The 11,004-nt window shown below is 55.6% G+C and overlaps 1 pseudogene; it reads right to left on the bottom strand.

Annotated features, from left to right (window-relative positions):
• Nucleotides 1-1,795, bottom strand: LOC112956207 (annotated as a pseudogene).
• Between the last annotated feature and the right edge of the window lie 9,209 nt (nt 1,796-11,004).

The following is an 11,004-nucleotide window of genomic DNA, read 5'->3' on the forward strand; positions in this document are numbered from 1 at the left end:
GAGGCGGTTATGGGATCTCGCGTGACGGCTGTGTTCTTGTCAGTATGTCCACGGCCGCGTTGATCTCTCCTTCCGTGTCGATCAGAGCCTGCAGGTTTGCGTTCTGGTCCTGGAAGCCCATGGCGCTGAGCTGCTGCATTTGCCTGTCAAAGCGGGTCTGCGGGGCTTGCTCCTCCACGTCCTCCTGGCTTTCTGTGTCTGACATCAGACTCACATCTTCCTCCGATTCGCTGCTTTTCGCAGACTCCTCCATGCTTTCCAGATCCAGCTCCACGTCCGGGTCGCCCAAACCGAGCAAAAATTCCGGGACCTCGGCCGAGAGAGTCTGTAAACCCAGCTGGACCTGTAGCAAAGCCTGCAGCGCCCGGGGGTTTCTCAGCAAGGAGGAGATCTCCGTGTTCTCCATCTCCGGAGGCAGCTGCTGGCTCCTTTCGTCTTGCAGCTGAGAACTTGCGTCGCTCAAGCCATGGGGGTCGTCGTTCAGCAGTATCTGTGCTGCAGGGCCCTGGGGGTCTGTTAGTGCGTTCTCCAGGTTGCGCATGAGCTCCGGGTTTTCCGTCAGCTGCTGGACCATGCTCTGGATGCTCCCGGGCCTGGGCAGCACTGCCCTCACCGCCGGCCCCAAGTTCAGCACCACGAAGTTTTGCTCCGCGCTGTTGTAGCCGTCCTGGCCRTCGTAGTCGCTTCTGTCATCGCCGGGCCCGTCCGACTGAGGGGCCCAAGGATTGGGCAAAGGTCTCCGGTTTTCAGTACAAGCCGGCAGCCTGGTCCCATTCAGGGATGAGTTGCTGTCCGGTGAAGCAAACAGGTTGCTCTCCAGTTGTGTCTGCCCAGYGTCCAGCATGGTCTCCTCAATTTCCCTGTAGAGCTGCTCCAGGGCGCTGTACCCACCAGGGATGCTCTCCAGGTTGTTCAGGGCACGGTCGTGGTTCCTTATCATCTCCTGCATCATGGCAGGGCTGTTGTAGGCTTMTAGTATTTCCCTGATGAAATGGGGATTGGTGAGGATGTGGCTGATCTCGGGGTTTTGCTCCACCAGCTGCTGCACCTGGGGGATGGACATGACGAAATCCCGGGCGATGTCGGTGCTGAGGATGACCGTCTGCACGGAGGAGTCCCGCGTTATCCCACCGAGCAACCTGTGCAAGGTCGTGTCCCGCGCCTGGAGCCTGCTCACCAGGTCCGACACCTCTGTCGAGTCCAGCCCTGTGATATGTATGCCCGTCACMCCGATGAGGAACCCTAGCAAGAACAGGTTGTTGCTGATGGTATCCATATCCAGGTCTGAGCTGGAGAGCTCGGACAAGAGGTTTTCCATGGTCTGGGCCACTAGTTCCTGGCTGGAAGCCAGCATGACTTCGAACTGACCTTGGAGATCAGGCACGTGAAGACGGTTGAAGCCCTGGCTTTGCAGACCAGCTAGGCTTTCCAAGAAAAGCGAGTTGGAATTGCCGCGGCTGGAAGGTTGCATGAGCGCGGCCGCGGCGCGCGGCTCTGCCTGGCCGTCCTGCGGGCTCTTCTGCGACCTGATGACGAGGTGGATGCTGACCCCGCTGTGGACTCCGTGCTGGCTCAAAGTGTCCTGATCCTTGAGGATTTTCCCAGCAAATATCAGCGCCAGCAGCTCGGGCGGAGTTTGGAAACGCTTGGAGATCTGTTCCTTAAACTCCTGGATGGTGCTGCTCTGAGCAACCTCAAACTGCTCCTTCTGCTTGAGGGTCTTCACAGTCACCTTGATGAGGTCCGGTGACCCAACGGGCTGGCTAGCCCCGGCCGCCTCCTTGCTTTCGGACATGGTGCCGGGGACGGCGCTGGCGCCCGTTGCCAAGAGCGGTGCTGGCGGCACAGGGGCAGCGAGGGGGGCTCTGAGGCGCCCCCCGGGTGCGGGTCGTGCCCGGGTGCTCGGGTGCTGCAGCCGGGCGCAGGGCGCGCATTCCAGCCAGATGTTGCACCGCCGCGGCGCGCGCTCAGCCGCCGCGGGGCTCCCGCATGCCCCCCGCGCCGCCGCCGCCGTCCCGGCCCGCGCGGCAACGCCTGCGCCCACGGCCCCCCGCCGCGCGCGCGCTGTGACCTCATCGGTGACGTCACAGAGCGCGGTGACCTCATCGGGGGCGTCACAGAGCGCGGCAATGGCAGCCGGGGCGGGTGCGTCTCCCTCGGCGCCTCTTTGTGCCCTCCGTCCCCAAGGAGCCTCGTGGCGCGGTGCGGATTCGGTTCAGTCCTCATCCATCCCCTTAAATGTAATTCAGCACGCAAAAATAAAAGAATATATTGCAGCATAATGAGCAGAAAACCACTCCGTTCTGCCCAGCTGAGAAAGCTGATGTTCCTTTCCAAATTATATTCCTAATGAGCCAAAATGAGGTAAATTTATCTTTTCAGCACACGTTTTATTCCTTGTTTGTGTGACTTTTGGACAAATGAAAAACAAAAGCTTGCCTTCTCTGCTTCCAGCCCGGTGCTTGATTCTTCCTTTGCAAAACTCAGAGGCTAACTTCCTTGCAAGCTTCCAGTTTAAAAATACAAGTGCCCATCGGAAAAAGAGCTCCGCTTGGTTATGCTTTATTTTCCCCCAGTAGTTTTCAGGTAATTTAACCCGTTTCTGAGCTATGTGCCATGAGTGCCTGTTTCCTACCGCAGGCGTGCTAACCGCTTCCCTGAAACACGCGGTTTGGTTTGGGTTCCTTTGGGGACGTTTGAGGGCCACCAACACCCYGAGCCAACGGCGCCCAATGGCAAGGGGGTGGCAAGGGGGTCCCGGCCCTGAGCAGCCCTCGCTGCCGCCCACAGCGCCCTGGTTTGGGTTTCTGTGCAATGCTCGCGCTCCCGGCACCGCGCGCTCCCGGCCGCAGCTCCGTGCTGCGATGGGGCTGGAGCTCCRCGTCCCTCCAAGCCTTGGGGATCTCCTCCCGGCTTGCACCCCAGCTTTATCCACCCCCGGCTTTATTAGCAAGGCATTGCATCAGTACACGGCAGGAAAGGCGTCGGAAACACTCGGTACTTTTAAACACGACAAAACAAAAAAAAAAAATACGCTATCTGAAGGAAATGATCGCTCCACCAAATTTCATTTTAAGTGACCAAAATGCAGATGTTGAGGTGAGCCAGCTAGGAAGCATTGCCGTGATGAGGGGGCTGAGCGCTCCCACCTCTCTGCTGCTGCCCGGCTGTGTCCCTGTGTCTCCGGCACACCCTTCACCATTAAAGAAGCCCCTCAAGTTGCTCCGGTTCTTCCTGGGGTTCGGTTCCCGGCCCTTTCCCGGGCTCGGGGCCGGCCTAGACGTCGTCGCTGCTCTGCTCGCAGCGCGGCGGTGACTCCCCGGCGCCGCCGCTCGCGGAGCCGCCCGCGCTCGCCAGGCTCCGCAGGCGGACGGAGAACCACGGGATGAGCACGGGCGCCTCCGCGGCCAGCACCTGCAAGCCCTGCTCGATCTGCAAGCACGCCTGCATGGCCTTGGGGTTGGACATGGCCGCCAGCATGTCGGGGTTCTGGACGCGCTGCAGCACGTCGGGCAGCCGCTGCGCCGCGTCCTGCTGCTGCCGCGTGGCCTCGGCCTCCAGCTGCGAGCGCTGCAGCAGCAGCAGCGTCAGCCACTTGGTGTAGAAGGCGCAGAGGTTCACGATGAGCTGCAGGGACTCGGTGACCTGGTGCAGCATGTTCTGGACGCCCCCCGCGCCGGCCAGCTCGGGTCCCAGCACGGGCACCGCGGCACCGGGGACGAGCTGGCGCGAGGTGACGCCGGCGTCCGCGTTGCTGCTGCCGATGCTGGTGGCGCTCTGTGAAGGAGAAGAGGACCCCGAGTGCTCCCTCGCCTCGCTGGAGAGCTGGCTCCTCCTGCACGGCCTCTCCAGGCACCGGTTTCTCACCAGGGCAGCGAAGGAGCCGTTTCCGAATGGTTCCCGCGCCGCCGCCGGCGTCGCGTCCTGGCTCTCCACGCACTTCAACGCGCTGTCCCCTCCCGGCACGCGTTCGTGGCTGCTCGCCGCTCGGTCCTGACTCCGCATCTCCCGCAGCATGTCCGAGTTCCTCACCATGTCCAGCATCTCCTTCATGACGTGGCTGTTGTTCAGGACGTGGCTGATCTCCGGGATCTGCTGCGCCAGCTGCTGCATCTGCGGGTTGGCCATGATGAGCTGCCTCATGAGGTCGGGGTTGGAGAGCAGGCTCTCAGCGAAGAGGTTCTCCAGCGCCTGCACCATCACCTCCGAGCTGGGCTGCTCCGCGCTCCAGGCGCTGGCGTCCGAGCCGCTGGGGCTGCCGCGCAGCGGCACCGCGCTGCTGCTGGAGGCGTCGAGGGGCGCCGGGGAGGCGCAGGCGCTCRCGGCGGGGCTCCCGGGCGCCCCCGGCTCCTCCTCGTGGCATCTCCTCGGCTTGCGGATCACCAGGTGCACGGTGGCGCCGCTGCGGACGCCCAGCTGCCTGAGCGTGTCCTGGTCCTTGAGGATCCTCCCGAAGAACACCAGCACCAGCTGGCTGCTCTGGCAGTTGAAGTGCTTGGCGACGACCTCCTTGAACAGCTTCACGGTGATGCTGTCCGGCACCATGAAGTCCTTCTTCACCTTGGGCGACTTCACGGTGAGCTGGATGATGCAGGGGTTGACGGCCGCCACAGAGGACATTGCTGTTCTTTCTCCGCTTTCAACCATGGTCAGCGCAGCGCTCRGGTTCTCTTGGGTGGCGATATTCTTGCCGTCACTGTTCTTATTACTTTGGCAGCTTGGGTGGTTGTACTTTTAGGTGTGGAGGAGTGGGAGGTGAGAGGTGGGAACCCTCTGAAATGCCAGACTCTCTTCCCAAACCATCCCTACCAGCTCCCTTGCCCTTAYGTCCATGCCATCAGACTCTTCATGGTCTCCCCCATGCCACGGYCCCCCTCCTCCGGGCTGTGCCCACTGGACTGTGACATCAGCGGTGACATCTTCAGCCTTGGGGTCACCTCTCTGTCACGGGCAGAGGTGCAAGATCGGGAGGTTTTGTGCTCTGGTTGGGTGGTCTCCATGTGTGGTTGGGATCGGTGTGATCCTGGGCTCCCCTCCTGCTGTCCTCAGCACTGTCCTGATCCATGGGGTCTCCAATAACCCGCAGCAAGTTCCCTGGTGCAGGGACTACGTCTCCTCTCGCTACCAGAGAGGTTTCCATCAGGGACCTTGGGAAACAGCAATTCCCCCCATTTCAAGCATGCGCATACGYAGAGCTAGAGGCCAACGACGTCCACCCCACCCGTCAACCATCCTGGAAGTCAGAGATATCTCAGGGAAAACACCTCCGTACCCCACGACTTCCATGCTCCACGTGGGCGTATTGTCCAGATCGGGTGCAATCTGGGAAACCTGCTGCCCCCCGTCCCGAGCTGCTCGCAGCGCTTCATCATTCCCGCTGTTCCAAACAGGCCTTTATTTCTCCTCAGAATGTGCCTGATTTCCTATTTCCACTCATTCAGCTTCATCCTTCTCAAGGGCGTYGCGTTGACCCGTAGCACCAGATGATGACTCCTCCTTGACATCCACGCTGCCACAGAGATGCCTCTTCAGCTTTTTGAGAATTATTGTGGTTTTGCACCCTTTATAGACTGAGCCTTTTCTTTAGCACTCAGATTAAATGTCCGTTCTGTTTGACTCCTCTCTAGATTTTCCTGCTGTATTTTACGAATGCCAGCCCCAAAGCAGCCCCAAAGCCAGCTCTCTCCCTCTGCTCCCCCTCGCCGCTCTGCACAATCCACATTAACCTACTCATCCCCAGCAATCCAAATTAATGCTAAAGCAGGATGTGGGTTATTATGGACCCCACGCAGGTCACCAGGTCCGGCCCTAGCGAGCCCAGCAATGGGCATTTTAAGAAATGCCCATTTTTTAAGAAAAAGTCGCACTTAAAGCTGCGCTCTGCTCACGCCTGGATGGGAATGTAGATGTGTCGCGTTGTGCACCGTGCTGGAGCTTTAATCTCCTGGATTTATTAGCCAGCAGCTTCACACTTTGTACCTGTCGCTCCTGCAGCTTTTTCGGTGCAGTGTCACCTTGCAGACAAATGTGTAAGCGCAGCGTATGCCAGGAGCAAACGGAGCAGACATCTACACACACATACGGAGGAAGCCGCCTAAATGCAAACACCAGATTTGCAGAAAACTCGCCCAAATGCAAAGCCAGGGAGGAAGAAGCCGGCAGGGAAAGGTGTCCGTCAGCAAGGGCTGCTGGTGCTGCGCTGCAYTGCAGCCTGCACGTGCAGCACGGGGAAAAGCCACGCGTGCACGGACACAGGCCGTGTGTGCGCGGAGAAAAGCTGCGCGGCTGCCCCTACGCTGGAGCCCTCCCTGTGCAGAAAGCAAAAAGAAACCTGCTTTCATTTGCCCTGCCAGTCCCTTGCAAACAGCAGCTGCACAACAGCAGGGTGCAGTCTGCCCCTCTCATATATACCTATAAATACACCTAGATATACACCCATATATCCTATATATACCTATATATACCTATATATAGCTATATATATATATATAGTCCTATATATGGACTAGGTGACCTCTGAGGTCCCTTCCAACCTTAAGCATTCCATGATTCTACACCTATATATACCGTGCCCGCTGGTCCAGCCCAGTGCCAGGCTCTCCTGGGGCTGACCTGCTGCCTTTGGCCACCGTGTGAAGTCTGGCACACGGGGATTCCTGCTCGTGCCGCTTCCCACCGATGCTCCAACAACAACGTGGCGCAGAGAGGACAACCAGAAGCTCCAGGGCTTGAAGGGCTTCAGACATTGCAGGGCTTGAACACGCGCTCCGTGGCTCGTCGGCTCTGCATAAAGATCTAATGCATGACAGCTCCGGGATTGCAGCACGGCGGGAGGAGCCAGRCTGGAAGGGACCCGGATCTCCAGCCCAACCTGCTGCTCCCAGCAGCTCTGAGGCCAGGCCGGGTTTATCCAGTCAGTCCTAAACACCTGCAAGAAGCGGAGCTGCACGACCTCTGTGCAGAGGGACCTGCTGCCCTTACTGCACCGTGGCTGCAACGCAGGCAGCTCCGAGCAGCGCTCCATCGGCCTGCACGCCAAACCCATGGAGCACCGGGATGCAGGGGGGATTGCAGCGGGTCCAACGTCCTCTCAGGACCTCGCTCACTCAGCACGAGCAGCTCAGCACCTTCCCGATGGGAGCGAGGGATTTCGGCAGGGATGTGGAGGTGCTGGGGAAGCTGCGCTCACAGCAGGCGGCTGACAGGGATATCCACCGAGCTTTCCCATGGATTCCAGGGACCCGGAGGCGGGAGAGAGCTCAGTTGCTTCCCCCTGCTCCCCACCACATCAGACCTACGTCCTGATGAGAAGCAGCAGCAGAAACCAAGCGTCACCCGTGGGGCAGCCACCCCAATGCTCCTTCCCCGGGACCCCGACCCAGCCGCGGTGGTGCAGGTGCAACCTGTGTCCTTGCTGCATGACTTTGCATTCACCTCTATTAAATTACGGAGAATTAAAGAGTACAACCACCCTCTGCACCTCAACAGCAGGTCGGTCTCCGTGTCAGCTGGAAATCCTATTAGCAATGATTTTGTGCTTGCATCTACCCAGCCAACGAGAGCCGTGCATCGTATCGGGCCCACACTGCTGAGTCTACCCAGGAACATATTTAAATCCCGCTCTCAGCGCCAAGCTATCGTGGAATTGCAATTTTGCATTTAGCTGRTTTAGGCTCCGTTAATGCCGGCTTTGTTTGCAGTGAGGCGTGCTCTCGTGCACCAGAATCCCGTGAAAATGGAGCACTTCGGGTGATGTTATCCTGGAAGCCACCAGAAAATGAAACGACGCAGCTCTGTGGAAAGGCAACTCTAAAAACGAGCCCTGATGGCCATTAATTGCATTCTTTCCCTTTTACACTTTATTGATCACGTCTCGTACTCGCTTTTCTATTATTCTATTTGCAGCCAATGCCAAATGAAGCCGTTTCAGATTTCTCTGATAATTCCATTTTTGACGTACCATAACGATATTTTTAATATGGCATTTATGGTATTTTTAATACCGTATGGTATTTTTAATACCATAAATGGTATTAGCTCTGATAACACCGTTTTATTTTTGGTATTAACCTTACCACATGATGGAAAGAACATTTTTAAGGGCTATTTTTCTAGCAAACGAGGTATCACTGAACACTGCCACCTCAAAACCACCCCCGTCTGCTCCATTTCTCCGTCTCCTCGTTGCCTATGGGCCACTTTCCTCTCTCGAAGCTTCGTTTCTCACCCACCTTGCCGACGTTTTGCCCTCTGCCCAGGATGCCACGTTAGCCAAAGCGCCTTATTTCCCTATATCAGCCCCCAGGAAAGGTCCAGGTCTGCAGCTCCGTGTGAGAATTCACCTCCCCGAGGGYTGGCAATGGGAAAGGCAGGAGAATTCCCTTTTGCCCCCCAAAAAGGCCTGGACAACGCAAGACTTGTCCCTTCGTTCACCTGCAGCAGCAGCTCTGTTTGCACGGATCCCAGGCAGCAACCACCTGCAGGAATTCCCAYGGGATGCGAGGAGAAGGAAAACCAAAAGCCATCTCGGGTCAATGCAGAGGTCTCCTCCTCGTCAGCTCCATCCACAGGAGCCAAGCTTCTCCACCATCTCAGCCCAGCAAGTTCTGCAGGTCCAGCGCCTCATCCTGGCCTTCAAAGGGCTTTCCAGGGCTGTGCAGGTGAGCACGGAGCAAGAACCTTCCCAGCCACGCGTGAGTCATCCTTGTCCCTGGACTGGAAGGCCTTGTTGGTCAGGATCTGCTTTGGCTTTCCGTGGTGCCTGATGCAGAGGAATTTGGAAGCTCTCACCAGCAGACATTCCTGCTGCAAACCTTTTAACCTCATCTGGGGTTTTTAGAAAAGAGTTATGGGTTTGTTTTGTCCATTGAGCCGCTCTTTTTCCTCTAGAAACCATCAGAGGGAGAACATTGAGCAGTCCCCACTGCTGGGGACCTTTGGGAGAGCTTTGGGGAGCAGAGCAGTCGTCAACCTGTCTACATTGAGACAAGGCAGCTCACAAGGACGTGCTATTTATTATGTGCCCGTCAGGAGGGGCCCTGGGAGCTTTTATTAATTAACTCCCATTTGCAAAGGCATTGCAACGACGGAGGGGGGCGAAGGGAAATCATTAAGCTTTGCTCCGACCGTTTATTAGCCACAGAGGCCTGCGGTGGAGGACAATTAATCAAGGGCTATTGTTTGCGGACAGCAATAGAAATGGATTCAAATGTGGGGCTTGAGCTCGAAACACTTAAAGCTTTGTCCGCACTGGAAGCTGTGCTTATCTCCGTCTTTATTTGGTGAAATATCTAAATATCGTTTTCGGGCACTTCTTCAAAAGGTGCCAAAGCGCTGAGTCAGCACAAGCCTGGTCTGGGCTTCGGGGACCTCCTGACTCCTCCATGCATAATGGCTAGAGGGAAATACAGGAAAAAATATGAAAAATAATAAAAATGCATATAAAGATATAAAAATATAAAAATATAAAAAATATAAAAATATAAAAATATAAAGATATAAAAATATAAAAATATAAAAATATAAAAATATAAAAATATAAAAAATATTAAAAAATAAAAATATAAAAATATAGAAAACATTAAAAATATAAAAATACAAAAATATAAAAATATAGAAAACATTAAAAATATAAAAGTATGAAAATACTTTTAGTTTTAAATATTTTCATAGTTTTAAATATTTTCATAGTTTTAAATATTTTCATATTTTTTCATATTCATATTTTTCATTTAATATTTTCATTTTTATATTTTCTATATTTTCTATATTTCTATATTTTTATATTATTTTTATATTTTTATATTTTATATTTTTATATTTTCTATATTTTCATATTTTCAAACTATTGAAAATATGGAAAGTCCGATGGCACATCTGCAGGAAACAGCATGAAAATCCCATCCTCCTCCCGAGGAAAAGGTCCCAAGCTGCCGACAAGGAGCCTGCCATGCTAAAGAGGGGCCTTTAGAGAGAAATGAGATGGTGAGCGCACGAGTTCTTCTTGCCCAGCGTGCGTGAGCTATTAAGCTAAGGATTTCACTGTGCACCCGCATAAATCTCGCGGGTCGGCCGGCTAATCCGCCGTTACCCTCGTGCCCGGGGGCAGCTGGTGATTCATTGACTCGGGTCGCGCTCCGGAGCCGCGCCGGCAGCTGGGAACGGGGCGGCATTCCCGGCGGCATTCCCGGCTGGTTGCTCCCTGCTGCAGGCAGGGCAGCTCCTGCAAACGCAGGGTGGGACGATCCCTAAAAGGAGCTCGCTCGGTGCACCCGCTGCATGCTCCAGTTTTTGAGCGTGCCGTGCTTGAAAYAAAGCACCGTGAGCAGCGCTCAGAGCCAGCCACAGGCTTGGGCGCGACTGAGGGAGAGGAGGAGGAGGAGAAGCAGGAGGAAGCACCGCGAGCCGAGGGACACCACCGGACACCGGGCTCGGAATTCGCTGCAACCTCTGGGAGAGCAACGGGGAGGCAACTCCCCATCCTCCGTGCCCTGGGGGACTTAAACACTTCATCTCAGCCCAAACGCATTCATGTTGTGCCTATATTTATTGTCTCCCACGGCACCCTGTCAGGGCAACAGCCAAGTCCCCGGTGACAAGGTGAGGACGCAGCTGCAGAAACGCTCTTTTCGCTAGAGCAAACCAAACGCTCACGCAGAGGTTTGGGGGACATAAAAAACGGCGCGGAACATCCAGAAAAGCCAGGAGTGTTTTCAAGCAGCTCTGTTGCCCTCGCTGCCAGGCCAGCCGCACGCTTTGCAATTCCCCTGGGATTGTCATTGGCATTTCCCACCTTGAGAACCAGGAAATTCTTGAAATTACGGGGGAAAAAATGGAAAAATAAACCAAAAAAAGGCCAAGTGTTGAAAGATTTAAGAACTTTTTAATCTGCAGTCACGAATCTCTCTCCCGTGTCTCCCGATGCACTAGCAGCTGGTGGGGCGGCGCAGCAGAGCCGGGCTCTCCCGGCGCCCCGCAGCCCGCGGCGCAGCGGCCCGCTCCGGC

Source organism: Nothoprocta perdicaria, unplaced genomic scaffold (genome assembly GCF_003342845.1).
Source record: "Nothoprocta perdicaria isolate Ctin4 unplaced genomic scaffold, notPer1 scaffold_607, whole genome shotgun sequence".
Taxonomy (NCBI): Eukaryota; Metazoa; Chordata; class Aves; order Tinamiformes; family Tinamidae; genus Nothoprocta; species Nothoprocta perdicaria.